Genomic DNA, 13,524 nt, shown 5'->3' on the forward strand with positions numbered 1-13,524 from the left:
GTACAGCACACAATGTTCTGCTTTTCATCTACGAAGCCCTAGTTTTCTTGTTGTTTCTGCATAAACCACATGACGTCTCCTCTGAATCTCTAAAAATGTGTTGCCGTGCACTGTTGCACTGTACCACCTAGATTCTGTAGTATGTTTATGGAGGGGTTTGCCATAGCGTGGCCTGTTCATGTTGCTGGGGTGGCCTACACTGACAGGATCCCGTTATCAAAGTCTGTGAGCATAAAAATACCCATGTCTGGGAAGGAACCGTTTTGCTTCTGTGAATTGCAAGAATATTTCTTGGGTGTGAGCCCTCAGCCTGACACCTCTTTGCAGTGGTCCATTGTCTTTTTCCTTTCACAACTGTAGAAAACACTCTGAGCTCAATAACTGTTATACATCCCAAATGTTGAGATCTAGTTCGTGCAATATTATGATCAGCTGTTTTGACTGCGAGGCTGTGGGAGACATAAGGACGGTGTTAAGGGAAAGCCTGGAAACTTTCCAGGCTGGTCATTTCTCTTGCCCCGATCCAACACAGACATTATATAGAGCTGCTGCGACCTTTCTGTGGATAAGTCATTGCACTGCAGAGCTCCACGGGGCTGAACAGTCATTACTCCTCCCCGTGTAGCTGAACCAAAGCGAGCCTGCAGCCAATACACAGCAGAGAATTTATTGACTGTCTCTGGAATTAGGCAGTTCTGTTAATTGTCTTCATTTTCCAGGGCTCTGTCATTCTTTTCCTGAACCATTAGTGGCGCAGCTATTTGTGTGCCAGCATGAGCTGCCTGGAAAAAAAAAAAGCTAAAATTGAACAGCAAATGAATCAAAGCCAAGGACAGACACCTCTCAAAGATAATTGCATTCAGATATCCTGGGGAGCCCTCACAAATCCCTTTTCAGCTTCCACAGCTCTTTTCCCTCATTGTGGCTTCGGTCTGAGGAAACTCTATTAAGCAAAAAGACATTCCTAAACAAGGCCAGTGATGAGTCAAAAGACTTTCCTTTTCCATAATTTACCTCCCCAGTGCTCTCTACCCATACCAAACTCCCAAGCAAGGACTTTTTGCATTATTTTTTTTTATTTGTAAGGGCCAAAATGATTGAGGTGGATCTGCCCTTCCCATCTATAAAGTATATTAAAGAACACTAGGACATTGGTGAGACATAGAGAAGGAAACTGAATAGCCTGTTCTTTTATTCAGTTGTTTTGTCTTGTTTTATTTCTTTTTTTCCTTTTTTTTTTTTCAGCCTCGAAGTTAATCCCTGTACCATTTCCCACAATGGACACGTGATCTGAGCTTGGACACATTTTAAGTAAACGCAGTGAGAGTCAATAATCGTGAGCTCTTGTCTACACAGAGTTCCTAGACAAGAAAGTCACCCAATATTTTTAATGCACCAAACTCATGACATTCAGCATACACATTATGTCATATTTAGATGTCATTTATCCATACTTACGTGAAGTCTGTGGTATAACAAACATATTCAAAAATTATATTTCTGCTTCAACATCTCTTTGATCAGAAAAAAATAGTAACTTCCATGCACAAGATATATTGTATCTTTTAAGTGAGGTGATTCCAGCACAGATGTGATTCTACAAAAATACAGTGCTAGAGTATAGTACACATTCTGAAAAAAAACCTGATATCTGGAGGGGAACAGTCCTCTGGCAGTTTTGGGATACCATCCAGCATTTTCAGATTTGGCAAACTGGAGAATACACTTAAAGAGAGATAAGAGAAAAACAGAAATTGAGAAAAATACTCTTTGGAAATGTTGAGAACAAAAGAGACACTGACAAAAATAAAGAGTGGATTAAAACTTATCGAGAATATATTTGTATTGTTGGAATTTTCGATTTGTGATTCGTTGCAGAATTTATCTGACTAAGAGCTAACTATAAATTTTCAGTTTTCACTCTGTTGCACAAGTTTTATATCGTAGATTCAGTAAAGCATTACTCTTGAACTCTCTCACAAACATTTCTTTATGTTGATCAACTTTTATTACCTATATTATAATGAGACTTACAGTTGTCTGTATCTTTCTTGAAACTCACAGGGATTCCTCTTGAGTACAAGGGATTCAAGTGGAGTATGTCTGAAGTCTGATATTCCACTTAGTGTCATAATGTTATTTTCAGCGAGTGATAAGTGCTGAATCTGAGGTATTTTTGGCAGCTCTTTGAAGGATGTGAAGTGGTTTTTATTGACATTTAGTTCTCTGCATCTGTAAAGTACAAAGCATGTGACATCACTGATCATATCTTTAATATTATATACTTGTTAGTCCACACAGGGATGGCTCTTCATGTAGTTGAAATCATGGCAACTTTGGGCTTCCAATGAGAGACTGGAAATCAAGAATTTGATTCCTTGAGGCCGGCTTTCACACTAGTTTTACATTCGTGTTATTTTTGCCTACCCATGGACTGCACAATCAGATCCCTACACTTTAAACTCTCAGCTCTCTTTATGTTGCACAATGTACATCATTATTCCCATCCTCAGTATTAAAACTTTCCATATACCAAGACACACAACAACATAATAGCAATAGATGGATTGTAAAAAGATAGTTGTTATGGTCACATACATCCTCTCTACTTGGGTCATGTTCCACCATCTCCTCATACACCTTCCTTCAGGTTTCAACAACTTTCCTTTTTAGTAAAAATATCATTGAACTTGATGAGACTCAGGAATTATCCACCAGGAACAAAGGAGGCATCAACTGACATCCTCAACTTGGGAGTGACAGCAACTCAGAATAGCAATATACTGATAGATTGTCAATGTAATATCCCCCAAAATATCATATTTTGGCAGGTCTCAAGAGCCTGTTCCACCTATTACTTAGGGAAATAATAGTTTTGATTTCTATGATGTTGGGTAAAATAGAAACAGAGGATATTTTGCCTACCTTGGCAACCTTATGGCACTTAGATCTGTCAAAGAATTGTCCACCAGCCAAAGTTTTTCCACCCGAATTAATCTTTGGAGAATCCTTTTGAAGTTTTCCACCTGGTAAAGATCACCCAGGTCCTGAAATGAAAGGTTCAGCTCCTGGGAAGAGAAAAAGAAGAGAAATCTTATCTTTCTAATAAGTATTTCCTTAAATCTTGTCAATGTCAGAATTAGTTAAAAGGTGAATCTATTTCACTATGCTGCTCTTATGCTAATTGGTGGCACCAATTGCCAAATTCACCTTAGAATCATAGTGATTAACTGTATAAAAAAAGTAAAGTAACGAAGAAAGAAACCATCTCTTAAGCATGTCAGTCTTAATGTCCAGCCCCTCCTTCCTCTTTGAGTGGGGATGCCAGGGTGTGTGTTCTGGGTGGAGAAAGCAGGGATAAGTGATCGTGGCTTATTGGTTTGGCTTCTAAACTGATCTGGAAAAAAAAGTGCTGTGCAGCAGCCAGGTGTCAATTTTCTCCAGTCTGTATTGAGTGTTTCTGCATAGCGAGAAGCGTGATCCAGAGCACTGGATCTCAGTGTTAGATGAAGTTACTCCCCGGCTTCCTCCTTGATCTTAGGGAGGTTGTAACTTACTGCTGATCAGAACCAGCGATAATGTATTATAGTAACTCCAGCCAAAAGAACTGCTCAGGCTGGGATGAGGAGAGGGTGGAAGAGCTGAAATGAAACGACCTCATTCTCTAACCATTCATTTGTCATCAATTTTTCTCTAGTCATTCATTCATCATCAATTTTTTAAGGAAGGCACTAAGCAGGCAAAGAATGTCACTAGTTCTTATGTGCCTGAGCACAAATGAAGCCCTGTCACAACACAGGAGTTTACTCTTTTAGGTCACAACCCAAATAAAAGCACATGCCAGTGTTGCTTCCAGGTTGTAAAAAACTTCTATTTTGTAAGATTATAGTGTCAACCAGAGCTTTCAAACTGTTAACTGCAATGAGCAGCTAATACATTATTATTTGGCTTATTTACTATTACAATACAAAATGTTAATGAGAAAGTTTTACAGCACAGTTTTCCCAGTTCTCTTGCAGTTTCTTTTGCCACTTCTCTGTGTCAGTTACTTGTTTTCTTTTCTTCAAAGTATGTTCTTCTCCTCTGAAAAATAGCTCTTCTTCTGAAGGCCCTGATCAGAAGAAAAAAAAAAAAAGATTTACAATAGTGGATGTGATATGGAATGGTCACTTAGTCACTTGCTCAAAGATTATATATACAGCTGGGAAGATTTCTGAAGTGAAGCAACATATATAATATTCTAGGTGTGTAGGTTTTCAGGCTTCTAAGAAGTAAATTAATGTGGAGATTTTTCTACCATTTCTTGGCCCATAATTCAGCAAGCAGTTTAAGGTCATGATGATTTGGTAAATGGTTAGTAAGTGACATTTCTTCTACAGCTCAGAATAAAAGCTTTTTCTAAATGGTTGAGCATAAGCATCTCAGTTCTAAAATACTATTTATATAAATTATTTCACATGCTATGAGTTTTTGTAACCGTTACGTATTCTTTAATTGTCCCGAGAAAGGGATATGTTTGTAACTTCCAGTTTACTGACATCAACTGCAACTGGGATCAACATCCACAATCAAAACCTGAGGTGTATTGGGAACGACACCTGCTGAAGGCTTAAAGTCAGTGGGTCTGCTGAAATGCTTAGAGCTACGCACATCTTCACATTCTGAACTAAAGCAAGGACAGTGTGGAACTTTTCCACTGTCTAGTCCCCAAAATGCAAACACCAGATTTAAAAATCCACCTTTCATTCTCTACAGTGTGTCTAGAGATTGTAATTGTGTCAATTCAGTGTTAAAATAAAATACATGTCAGTGTTTGCAGGGCTGGATTTCACTCTTGGTTTCTCGTTTGGTATATGGTTATTGCATTCTGAACAGTATCTAAATGTTAATGAAATTTTGAGACAAGTAATCAACACCACATTAATCCTAAAAAATGCCAAGTTATGGTTTTGGCTTTTGTTTCCGCTTTTCAAAACTACAAAGAGTATTTTCCTAGTGATTAAAAAAATAAGTATGTACAATATGGGACAAAATCTGGTCTCTTTTCAAAACAATGGCAAACTCATTTAAGCTCATAACATTTTAGAACATACTCAAAGTAAATGAGAGTTAAAGCTTACACATGATTAAGTCTTTTTGATCGTTACCTTCTCTCACTCGGGGACATTGAAGCTGATTTCCTCGAACATCATGTTCTTCTATGTCATACCACCTGAGATACTTGAAGGAATCTGAAGGAAGCTTAAAAAAAGCAAAATAAAGATATGAAAGAATTGGTTAAGGTTTTTCAGTTTCTGGCATTGTATTTTCTCATTTTTCTGGCCTTATTACAGCAGAAATAATATTCATACATGTTTACAATGTCTTCTGCCTTAATACCATCTGGTGAATAGCAAAATGATCTATGGAAATGAGGGCACAATGGCATGCATTTGTGCATGCATATGCATGTAAACACATTTCTGGACAAGCTTACATACAGTATCTCCTGAATACAACTGAGGCACTACATCTAAATACAGAAAACCTGCCACTGCGCTGAGCAATGTGAGATTTCTGCCCATTTTGCTTTCCACTAAAACATGTCCTATAATTTGCAGGGCATCAGTCTCCCAAGAGACGGCAAGGAACAAAGTCTCCAACTCTGCCGTTTGGAGTCAGTGTGATTTGTGTCGTGCCCAACAGACACAGCTCCATGCTTGCTTGCAACGGGGAAACCTCTCCGTGCAACGCAGCTTGACGTTTGCTTCAACTTCCAGCATTTATTTCACTGGAAACCATGGTGGTGGAGCTGAGGAGGGAGGAGGGATGCAGCGTGAACCTCTGACTCATCCCCTCCCGTTAGAGCCACAGCCAGAAGCTGGTAAATGCTGCGGGAAATCACAGTTCAGGTGTAGTTTGCCACAGCCCATCCTGGTTTACTTCCACAAATCAGCTCAAATATTGGAATGAGATCTTCTTGCAGATATCTTCATAGCGCTCCTGGTTATGACATTTTATAGCAAATGTACACAGCCTCTTCAGGACTCACTAGATATTTCTCCATTGTATCCAGGTCTGTGCATAGTGCTCAAAGGCTGAGTCATTGTTGACACCATATCATATAATCTTATTTATAATCTGACCTATCTTTGGAAGATAAAAGGAGGCAAAACATAATCAGCTTCAGAGCTGAGGAAGATTTCTGCATAAGTTACTCTTTGTCAATGACTCTCTTCTACAAACGTGTAATCAGAGTGGTGAACCAAACACTTACTGGGGAAGGTAGCCCAGAATCACAGTTCTGCCGGATGATTCCTCTGTTTTGTGTTAAAACTGGTGGAATAGTGTGTGTATCACTTAGGATGGAGAGGCAGGATGAATAGGATTGACAGAATTTTTGATTGCTTGTAGTCAGACCTGAGGAACTAGAGAGGAGATGTTAAATCAGTAATCAATTCTGTTCAGAGAAATGCAAACTATTTTATAATAACAGAAAATACAGAGTAGCAAGGGGCAGGACTTACTACCAGACAACAGCCACATGGTCTTGGGGGCCATCTAAGTACCATTTATTTACAGGTACGAGGCTTTCACAGATACGTCTAATCATTAGGAAATCTCAGTCTTGGAGAAAATGAAGAACTGAACTTGTTCAATAGCATGAAATGTCTCCTTCTATCCTGCAAAGCCATGCTTCTATGGATCCAGGCTGTATGAAAAGATATCTCAATTGCCTATTTATTTTAATCCCTTGAGTATGTTTCAGTAGAATATCAAGGCTCCAGAGAAGAGTTGAACTTTGTTCAACAGAGTCTCGAAGTCACGTGCTCGTGTGCTTTGCCTAAAAACATTTTCAGAGTACATTTTACATATCTCAAATGATGAAATTTCTCCAACTGTGCTTTAGAGAGATGGAATAATTTGCAGACTGGCAGCTGCAATTTAGAAATTTACCATAGAATACTTCAAAAAAAAATATTTTAAGTTAGTGTGTGCATACAGCACTATAATTTTCCTGTACAAGCTCGGTGTGAGCTTGCCAGAAAGTATTAGCTGTCAGTAAGCATCATTCAAACAATTACAGTCAGGAACAGAAATGGAGAATAAAATGCAGCTTTAAAAATGGTCTAGTGAGGATGGTAATGAAAGTTTCATATTGAGTGTAACAGACAAGCTAACAGAACAGCAGTTAAAACTTATGATTACAGATTATTGGCAAATAATCATGGAGAGACAGATTCTGTTGACCTAAGTAAAATTGTTTTGCCATTTTTAAACATCATCAAAGTCCAATATTGCATCTTTCCTGGCTTTTGTCTGAAAGTGCATATAGATTGCACTTAACAGTACTGACATAGGGAACTACTCCTTCCTTCATGCTTTATGGTGTTTTATTTAATGAGTTCAAAGTGGCCACAATAAACCGTAGGAGACTTAAAGGAAGCTGAGCAAGCTCAGCATTTCCGAAAATAACAGCTATTTACTTGGGTATTTTCAGAGGTCACTGTGAGGCAAACAGACCATTTTCATGTGTGTTTGCTGCTACAGATCAGTGGGCAGTCACACACACGGCAAACCTGTAAAAAGAGGATTGAAATTTGGTCGATACAAAAAAAAAATATTTTAAAAAAGTGCTGGGAACTCTTGCTTAGCCCTATCTTGGTATTTGTTCTGCCTCTGCTTCCTTGTATGTTAAATGAGGTCGTACCAGAGAAATATGTAGAAATTCTTTTATATTTAAGAAGACCTGTTATTCTTCTCAGTTTTGGAAGCCATTTGTTAAGAGGTATTGAAATGGCTATTTATAACCGCATGGCTTTTCAAAACCTTCCTTCCTCTCAGCTAGATACTGCCTGCTCTGCTGAGACATGAATATACACTCCTAGTCCCTTGAAAATTGGGATAAAACATTATAGCCGAACCATTTAACATGATATCTATGCTGATCTTTTGGCAGAAACTCGCTCACAAAATTCTGTATCGGTGATAGAAAATAAAACACAAAGTTCCAGAATCAATATGTGATAGATAAGGTTTCTCCCATCAGGTGAGTAGTGAGATTCCTATTGGAAAGGGTGGCAAAAGGAAGCGTTTTTCATCTCAAAACTGCCTGGGTTTAACAAGCACCAGCTGGAATCTGTCATTATGTCACAGAAGATTTTTCTGAAGGAGCAAGCACAACACGCTTTTCTCTCCCTTGCTTTGTTTCCTTTACTATTCTGTTGCAAAATTGATGCGAAAGAAATGGCAATGGACGAGGCAGGATGCAATCCCAAACAATTACAGATCACACAATACATGAAAGTAACAAAATTGTCTGCCTTGATTGTGGGGCCCTTCGGCTGGGTATGAATCTCCAATGACACCTCTGGGAGCAGCGCACTAGATTATGTCAAGCATTAGGGGAAAAAAAAAATTAGATTCATGATGTCTGTCCAGGCTGAGTCATTTCCTCTCACTTTGCCTGCAGTGAGAAATTGGTGGTTTTCATAAATCATAGACCTAAATTCTTATGAGAGAGGAATTAATTTCACTAATGGAAACCCTCTGTGGCAGTAGCATTCCTCCATTCTCTTTCGTCTTGGGGCGGGGGGGTACCTATGGTGACTTTTAAGCAGAGATACTCGACTATATTTTATGAATCCTATAAAAAAGGATTGGAAAAAAAAATAAAATGCTAAGGGGGAAAAATCTTGTGTGTCGCCAACTTCTGATTTCCGAGGCTGGCCCTTAATCTAATTGTTCGCATCGCGGCTACAGCTTTGCCACTGATATCAAACCCATGTATTATACAAAATTCAGAATACTCACGTCAAACTTAAATACCTAAAACCTTCATCTGGTTGAAGTATGATTTCTCCCACCTAGCTGGGGTTGCCAGGTTACAAACCCAGGCTTAGCAAATTTTCTTGGCTCCCTCTGCTGCCAGTGGAGACAAGTGGGTACATCCAGATACCCCCGTACTCAACCCAGCCTCGATATCAACTGTTTTCAGCTGGAGCAAACCACAGTCCACCCTGTCTACTTGAGGAACCCACAGGCTTCCCTGAGTGGACACAACTTCGAGGCATCTGAATGTTGATGAGGAGGATCCCACCTTAAGCGCCGAAAGGTGCTTTGAAATAGAAGGACTTCTGATCACTTCAAAAAAGCTCAAGGAAATCATTCTGCTCCGTGCAGCCTCATGGAAATCTATAAAATAGCCAGTTCATCTATATAATTAAACAAACAAACAGAAAATGGTACAAAGCAAATTATTGCTAGCACCTTGAAGTTTAGAGCGCTGCATATGAGCTGAGTAGAGGTTTAATAGCACAGAATGTGAGGTAAGGGAAAGCACTCGTGACTAACCCAGTGTATTTTATGCATTTTCCTCACTGGAAGTCCCAGTGGGGAATTGAGTGGCTGAAACATTTTGTAAACTGAAAGTAATGAGTATAGAACAGCTACTGCATTTTTCAAAACATGATTTAGGAGATATCAGGCCACATATCGGAAAATCATGAACCCCTGTAGAGTTCACTGATAAAAATCACACATTATCAAGATGCTGGTGTCAGTCGTGTGTCCGTGAAACGACTCTGCTTCTCTTGGCAAAATCTTCATAAGCAGCAATATGCTGTGAATTTCCTAACTGCAGTGCAAGTACATTTCAGTCCTGCTGACTTTAAGAGTAGAATATATTAAAAGCCCACGAAATACGTGGAAGAGCTATAGCTGAGCTGCTTCTGAAACTACACCAGTGAAAGATATTCTGAGTGAAAAACATTCCTCCTGGGTATTATTTTAGATATTTAGCCATTAAGAAAAGACTGTTGGTGAAAAGATTCCTTTCTCCTGATATAACCAGCAGGCTTGATAAACAAACATTTTAGACTCTACGGCACAGGTTCAGCTTTGCCTCATGGAAAATGGTGAACGGAAAACTCAGTGGAGGTGAAGAGAAAGAAGGTTACAAGGAAACTCTTGCAATAGGGATTTGAAAGGCTTTTGTCACAGTGTTTTGAGTGGTTTGGGGCTCTAGTGTGTCTCCCAGTCATCTTATCCTCAGCTACTGAACCATGGCTGCTTTCCCTGTAGATCTGAAATGCCCTTTGGGAAGAAGTAGCAGGGTTATTTATACTACCTGTTCAGTCAGAATTCCTACTACAGCTTCACAACCCACCAAACCAGAGCACACACATGATGGAAAGGCCAGTTGACCTCAGTGGAAGTCGGATTGTTATTTAACAGCAAAGTGCTCCAAGCTATCTGAGTTCTGCTACCATGTAAGTGAAAAACATGGACCATTCTAAAGGAAGCAAATCTAATGTGTTTGAAAATCATACTTAAGCAAAGAAACCAAACAAAACCCCCACACGTGCACCACCAAAAAATCCCCACAAAACCCCAACACCAAACCAAAACAAACTAAGAAAAGGGCAATAAACCCTCCCAAAGGGAAGAGTTCTGCATCGAGGTCAGAGCTGCTTACGGATCTGTCCAAGCCACTTGCACAAATAGCTGTTTGCTTGCATGATACAAATACCCGGTTATTTCTGTTGTCTCAGTCTATTGCACATGCCAAAGCTGATCAACAGAAACGAACTGCAGCGTTAACTTACAAGCGCAGTTTGTTTAGGTATTTAAGAGACAGCAAACTCAGAATTCAAGGCTGTGCTTTGTTCAAAATGCAGGCAATTTACTGCTATGTAGCTACTGTTGCTTGTATGCAAACATTTATTATCAGAACTCTCTGAACTTAGAATAGTAGAGGACTTGGACATACTATTTCCATGCTCTATTACCTTTCCATTATTTTTTATAGGAGTTTTATGAGGCATTATGCAACACCTCGAAGCAGTTCTTCTGAGCATAATTTTCTGACAAACACACCTGTAAGTTATGGTTACAATGCACCCTTGCCGTTAGCTGGATCAGCAATTATCTTGCTTTATGTATCATAAAATTGCCCCCCAAAATGATGTAATTAACATAATTAGGTCTTATCACCATAATTACACATTCCTAATATATCAGCTAACATTCCATGCAGCTCTTCATGGATCTACCTTGCAACAGTACAAATTCCACACCTCAATCGACGTGCCTTTTGCACATTTTTGCAACAAATTATACATTTTTGATGAGAGACCTTTTGTCTTCCAGTAATCTGCCAACACCACCAAGAAAAACCCCATTTTTCTTCCTGTTTTCACTGCACAGCCGTCTCCATCAGCAACACCGGTTGGTACATTTTAAAAAGATACTCAATCCTGTAACACTATCTTTGTTGTCAGAGCATGTCAAGCCAGCTGCGCAATGACTACAGCAACTTCTCTTCTTTCACCCTCCTACCTTTCAGACATGTCTTGCTGTTCCGTAAAATCCTCACATCTCGCATAAGGCTATTTGTCTAGAGTCAGAGCTTATCTTCCCATCTTTGCCCCCGCATAGAGAGGTGGTTCTACATCCTCTGGAGAGAGGGGACCTGCAGGGATCCTGGCTGGGGCTGCGTGGATTCACCGTCTCCAAGGGAACGCTGTCACCTCGCAACGCAGTCACGTTAGGAGGTTTTGTTACCAATCTCTTAAGCACATCAAACAAATTCCTGGGCTGATCTAGCTGGTATCAATGAACACTCTTTCCAGAAGGTGGCTGGCGATACCTGTAGCGAGATACGTGATCAGCCAGATGAATCTCTGGTGTGCTCACTCCAGCGACTTCACTTTTCTGAATAGTTTTCACTTTTTTCCCACTTGAAGTTTATCTTTTCTTTGCTTCATTAATGGCGGTCAAATGCCCAATTAGTTTATCCCAGAATTTAATAGGTACTTAAAGAGCCTTATATTTCTTGTAATGTTCATGAAAGTTCTTTGTGAGCATCTCTTCACTCTGTTGAATGTCCTTGCTCCATTTGAACGTGCTCAGCCATTTTATCCACAATTTTCCAGGCTTCCTTCTTCGGGTCTGCATCTGAGAACAAACACAGAGACTCTGCTCTTGGTGGGAACCAACAGATCAGTTTTATGTCTATTTCTATGTTCTATTTTTCTTCAAGCATTAAAGCTATAGGTTCTGAGAATAGGTCTAGTGAAGCTATTCATTTTGAAATGTGCTTGAAATAAGGTTTGCTTGGTTCAGTCGAAGTGCAGCCGCTGGCAGCCCCACACTGTAACGGGCATTGGCCAGTCCCTGCTGAAGGTTTCAGGCGGCTTTTAAACTCGACCAGTCGTTACAAGAAGCAAGTTTCAGTGCTGTGCTGTGTTAGGTCCTAACAGAGCAGTCAATCATGCCCTGTTGATCTCCATCTCCCATATTACAGGCGTATTTCCTTCTTCACTTCAGCTCCCAGGCTCCATACTGAAAGAAGAGGGGATAAATAAATTAAGATCAATGTGGAAAAAAGTACGTAGTAAACCCCTCTGCCCAGGGATATTCAACTGGAAATACCATATAGTCACAAACCTCAATTTCAATTTCTTCACAGAAAAATGATTCCCTATCCTCCTTTTCCTTCAGATTTCTCTTTTCTCTTCCTCTTGGTCATTATAAAGGCTGATCATTATAAAATCTTTCTGTATAGAAAGGCATGTGCTTTCCCCAACGGTGACTGAAATCTCTAAAACATTCTCTTAGGAATTCTGCTGGCAAACTTCACTGTGCGAGTAAAGCACAGAAGCATAATTTTTATCAGAAAATTTCAGCTCCCAAGCAAAGGTATTTTGTGGTTCCAAATGGTGAATTGTAAGATCACTGTCTGAAATTTAACAAAGGAACGATTCCACACAAATCTCACTAAATCTTTAGGCGGTACAAACTGAGTTTATTACAGGGTGGGCAGAGTACAAGGTATTAAGAGTTTCATCAGGTCACTTCAGCATATCTTTTCTCTACCTGCTAAGAAAAGAAATATAATATTTATTTCTAAATTGAACAAAACTGTAATTTGGGGCCTTTCTACTCACCATTTTTCATCTCTATATAACATGAAAGGTATCAGTCCACATCACAGCATAATGGGCTTCATATCTTCTCTGGCAAATGCATTCCTTATGAAGCATCCGCAAAATTATCTATGTGCTATGGCAGTGAAGTGACATATTCAAGATAGTGTCAGCCTTTCTATTATAAACAATATTTTTCAGATCTTTAGAACGAAAAAAATGTGCTTCTGCCAAGAAATTCAGCAGCATGTCCCATCCCTGCATAAAAGAGTTCTTCCCACTTTATCCAGTTTTGAGCAGTAATTCTGGCTTTGAAATGGCTGAGTGGGACAAATCCAGGGTAGACCACGCATCTCTCCCACCTGCATTTGAACCAAGCAGATACTTCCCTGTGTGTCCTACAGATACAGCTCGTGCACTCCTGCAATATGTATGAACTGGGCAGGATACACCTCATCCTGAGAGCTGATTAATGATGGAAACAATTCAAATTATTCTGAGTGGAGCAGGCCACATGAGGCCCTATTGTCCTGGGCACCACAGAAAGCCAGTAAAACAAAGTTTGCTCAGAGAGTTTGTAGTCTAACTGAACAGAGCAGTCAGACAAAGAGCAGAA

Source organism: Caloenas nicobarica, chromosome 8 (assembly GCF_036013445.1).
Source record: "Caloenas nicobarica isolate bCalNic1 chromosome 8, bCalNic1.hap1, whole genome shotgun sequence".
NCBI classification, from domain to species: domain Eukaryota; kingdom Metazoa; phylum Chordata; class Aves; order Columbiformes; family Columbidae; genus Caloenas; species Caloenas nicobarica.